Source organism: Elephantulus edwardii, unplaced genomic scaffold, assembly GCF_000299155.1.
Source record: "Elephantulus edwardii isolate Elephantulus edwardi_28Jun2011 unplaced genomic scaffold, EleEdw1.0 scaffold00219, whole genome shotgun sequence".
NCBI lineage: Eukaryota > Metazoa > Chordata > Mammalia > Macroscelidea > Macroscelididae > Elephantulus > Elephantulus edwardii.
In genome coordinates, this window is record NW_006399969.1 from 509977 (window position 1) to 515034 (window position 5058).

Consider the following 5058-nt stretch of genomic DNA (forward strand, 5'->3'; position numbering starts at 1 on the left):
TATATATCTTTGTGACGGTCTAGTAATGAGAATTATGTTATGTTCACTGGCTTGAATTTCTTTATAACTAACGGTCCCTAGACTCTTAGTTGCCTGTAAGCTTCCAGAGACCATTATTTTATATAAGTCTTTAAGTAACACATAGTTTGAAGGAGGAAGATAATCTAGAAAGCTAAAGTGTATAGTCACTGAATGCTCCATGGACTTTTCCCATAGCAATAATAGTTGTACACTAGAATATCTTTAGTTGCAATGCCAAAGCAACTCTCCCCCAACACCTGTCTTTCCTGACACAAATACGATGTTCAGTCTCCCCAGTAATCAGAAATGAATTCTCATGACAGATTTTAATCTATGTGGTCCATTATCAAATTATAGAAAGAAGTTCTATTTTTAAATTATGAAAAACAGTTTCTAGGACTTTGAGAAAATAACAGTTCTACATACAGTAATATGTATCTGGAAGAGTTTTCCATTAATTTGTCAATTAATTTTTAAAGATTAGCATTTTAAAAACACAACCAAATACATCTATGACCCGCAAAGTACACACATACACACACACACACACACACACACACACACACACACACACACACACACGAAGTGGGTCTCTGTTCATTCTCCAATGACAATAATTTTTATTTTCTTCAGTCATCCTACCAACAGCTCTGCTTTCTTTCTTGAACTACTTTCCCTCTCCAAAGAGTAGTGTTGAGATCAGTCAGAAAGGCTTTCTGAGAAGACTGGCTTAGATTTCTGGGTCTGTTCCAGGCCATTCAAGATAAAATGGCTATCCAGTGAAATGCTCAACACAGTTCACAAAACAAGCCTCAGTCTGACTGTCCAACTTTGGCTCAGGGTTGTCCATGCATGTCTCCCAACAAAGTTCAGTCATTTGATGCACCAGCTCGTGGGAAGCCGAATATCAAATTTAATATTAATAATAAACTAAATGCTATGTCAGGATAGGAGGGAGGCTGATACAATCTGGTATTAACCCAGTAGCACTAAGGCAATCCTTAAATGTTTACAGGGGTAGGCATTAAGGCAATCCTTGATAGTCTACATTATTCTGTGCAACAATGAATGAATGGAAATTCAAAATCTCTAAATTTTCATTGAAATTAATAATAATTTTTTTAAAGAGTCTACACAATTCTTAGTTTGTATTTACTGAATCCCTCCCTCCTGAGATAAGCATAAGGTAAACAATAGAGAAGAATTGGCCTTATTTTCAAAAGATTTCTCTTTGTGAGTTACTTCCCCATGATTCTTTGTTTTTGTTTACTACTCCCTTGTGATTTTCCTTTGTTTACCTTCCTGATGATTCTCAATAAAAACCCAGAAAGGCATGGCATAGGGGCTGCAGTTCTTCCAGATGTTAACCCCTAACCCCCCTTTTCCTTTGGTTGACAACACCAGCTGCTTAAAGTGTTTGCTTCTGCATCTCCACCTGATGAAATGCTGCAATGGTCCATGGTGCCCAAACTTGCGGCAGGAGAAGGCGAGGAGGAATCCAACCCAGCACAGCCACACGTGCAGAGATGAACTCTATACCAACTCACCGACCTCAACAATGTTTTATTATATATGGAATCACTATGAGTTGGCAGCCAGAATGCTCCCTGGAAGCAAGGATGGCAAGGCTTCATCCATGTTACATTGGGCATGTTGCTTGTTGGTTTTGTGTTTTGAAACTGATCCAAAGCTGATCCTCTAGGCAGTTTTCAGAGCAGTTTAATCACATAGCAAGGGGTTACCCACCCTTCTCCCACAGAACAGCCAATGGATTCGAACCACATGCCTTTGTGAAGCAGCACAGCTTCTTATCACTAGGAGAGACTATTCCATGGATAGGGACATCATGCTTAGGAAGGTGGAGGTCAGCAAAAGAAAGATCCTCAATGTGACAGAATGACACAGTGACTGTAGCAACAGGGACAAGTATGTCATGGATGATGAGGATGGCACAGGATAGGACAGGGTTTAGATCTGTTGTTTACAAGATCACTATGAGTTATACTCATGGCACCTAACAACATGAGTTGAAACTAACTTAACCATACCTAACAACAACAAATCTGCTGTCAGGGACTTTTCCAGCATGCTGAAAAGCAATGATGTCAGTCTAGAGACTAAGATATACCTAACCTAGGCCATGGTCTTCGCAATTACTTGTTAAACTTCAGAGAGCTGGACAATGACTAAGGATGACAGAAGAAGAATCGATACCTTTGAGTTATGTTGCTGAGGAAGAGTGTTGAACATACCAAGAAAACTAATAGGTCTGTCTTAGAGAGGGTGAAACCAAGTTTCTCCTTGAAGGTTAGGATTTTGAAGCACCACCTCACATACTTTGGGTACATGGCCAAAAGAGACTGGTCTTTGGAGAAAGACATCATGCTCGGAAGGGTGTAAGGACAGCAGAGGAGAGGAAGACCCTGGATGTGATGGACTGATATAGTAACTAAGACAATGGGAGTTGGTGTATCAGGATTAGTGAGACCGGTTTAGTATAGGGCAGGGTTCAGAGCTGCTATACTTAGGGTTGCTATGGTTACAGGCAACTGATGGCACATAATAGCAACAACAAAATTATAAGTTGTATAATGTTTGGTTGATTGTTTTTTTTTTTTTATTTAAGCCTCTTATTTAAAGTAAACAGGACCTGGTGGAGTGCTTTGTGTTTAAAAGTCAGTTGGGTCTGAGGGCCTGTGAACCTCACACCTAGTGTTATTATATTTTGGAGGAACATTCTTCTAAGTGGTACAGCACTCTTCTGTCAATTTGTTGTACTGAGGTAACCTTAGGTTGCTGTAATGCTGAATCCTGTACCACTGGTGTGTCAAATGCCATAATGGTCGCCCAAGGTGGACAGCGTTTGATGGAGCTTCTGGATTAAGATAGGTTTGGAAGCAGGAGTGGCATCCACTTCCTAAACAACATGCCTCTGGAAGCTTTATGAACTTAGAGAAATGACGATAGTTATAGAACAGGGTTCAGGTCTTTTGTTCACAGAGTCACGATGAGTTGTACTCAGCTCAATAGCAATCAACAACGACAAAAATCAAGATTCAAAAGGAAAATGAAAGGTCACCTTGGGGCCTGGGCGACATCTTGTGCTGACCGCACCTTCTAAGAGACATCCCAATCTACCTGGCATAAGACGACTGGCCAATCAGAAGGAAACCCAGCCATCAATTACATCTTGCATGACTGTGCAGCTCCGTCATTAGAAGCTAACAAAGGGCATCCAAACAACTTTCTCCACGAAATCTGACCACCAGTTTGACCTCCCGACTCCCAACCCCTACCTATAAAGCTTAACCTGTAGCTCTTCCTCACTGGTAACTTTGCTGCCTGACCCTGCCTTTCTCTGGCCTCAGACAGTAAATCTGACCCAAGAGCCACTAATAAACTCTTTTGTTTCACTTCACCCGGTTCTCTGCACCTTTTTTACCTTACAAAAAGATAATATCAAAACTAGACTATGAAAAATAGTTTTAGTAGATTTAAAAAATAGTTTTAATAGATTTAAATTTTTTTATTTAAATATTTTCAATTGAATACAACTCCATATGCTGTTGTATATTGTCGAGTTGGAACAGACTCACAATTGACCTCTAGTGGGTTTTCAAATTGCAAGGAAGGAGATGGCCCTCCTGCACAGCAGCTAGTGGATTTGAACCGAGTGCCTTTGGGTTGGCAGCATATCTCCTTACCACTAAGGCACCAAAACTCCCTGAAACAGGCTATCTAGGCTATGAGTATTCTGGCTAATCATTTGTATTTTGACCATTGTTTAAAACCTTTGTAAAATATTTTGACACACTTTCCAATCCTGCAGCTACAGCATACTAAAACTGCATTGAGGATCTTTCAGAAATCGATTGTTATTATTCCCCAGGTAAAATCACCTTGTGCAGAAATTTCATTTCCTCACCTTTGTATTTTGTGTTTTAATAGCCCTTTCTCACAAGTTTCTCCACTTCAGCTACCTAACATAAACCAACTACTTTCAAGATATCTCTGTTTAGCCCGGTATCCTTTCTCCCCTGTCTTATTCATCCCTGTGAGTGCCATTTGAGTTCTCATTTGCTGCTCTCCTTTTCAGCAAAAGAAAACGACAGGGATTTATAGGGGTTCAAATGCCCAGAGGACGGAGTTGTGGGAACTAGACAGTTGGTTTAACTAATGTCTTCTAACTCCAGTTCTTTCCATTCAATCCATTCCAATGTTATCTACTGAAAATTCTGGGTAGGGGGAGCGGCTAGATGCCAGAGTTGGAGTTCAGGAAGCTGGGGACTGGGAGGTGTCCTGCAAGGGCAGGCTGCGGGGACAAGAAGGGCACCCAGGTGGGCAGAAGTCCCTGCAGTGACCCAAATGCACCAGGTGCGCGCAGCCACAGGAAAGGGGTCCAGCCCATCTAGGCCTCTCCCTTGGGCATTGAAGTGGTCCCGCCCGCACGCCCACCACCTCGGAGCGTGTCTACCTCCATAGCGCGCTAACGCAGCCCAGCCAGCAGAGCAGCAGCGCCGCGCAATGGCCCGCCATAGCGGACGAAAAGCCGCGTATAACGGCCGCACCGCTTCCTCACCGCCGCGCGCTCAGGGAGCGCGTGCCGGAGGGCGCAGAGAGAAAGCCAGTGGGCGCGCCTGGCGCGAAGCTCCGGGGCGCTTCTCTGCTAGGAAATGTGTGCGGGCTCTGATCCACGCCCACGAAACACAAACAGGTAAACGGGCTTTCATAGTAAAGACAAAATCCAAATCGCCTGTGTGAGCAAGAGTCTTTTCTGGCTCCGATCTACCGCCTACTCACCCACCCACACCCAGTCTCTATATGTCAGAGTAAAGCTGACTGCTTCCTGGGATTTCGAGGTTTCCAAGTAAAACTTAGGCAGGGACCAAGGGTGGATTGAACCTTCAACCTTTCAGCCAGGGTCTCCTTTCTGGCTTGTTGTTGCGTGCCCTGGAGTCGACTATGGCTCACAGCAACCCAAACAAACGCAGCCCTATTCTGTGTCACTCTTATCACTTCTGCTACTCTTTTTTTTTT

The 5058-nt window shown here is 43.0% G+C and overlaps 1 pseudogene; it reads right to left on the reverse strand.

Annotated features, from left to right (window-relative positions):
* Nucleotides 1–720: 720 nt before the first annotated feature.
* Nucleotides 721–4557, reverse strand: LOC102873052 (annotated as a pseudogene).
* Nucleotides 4558–5058: the final 501 nt, after the last annotated feature.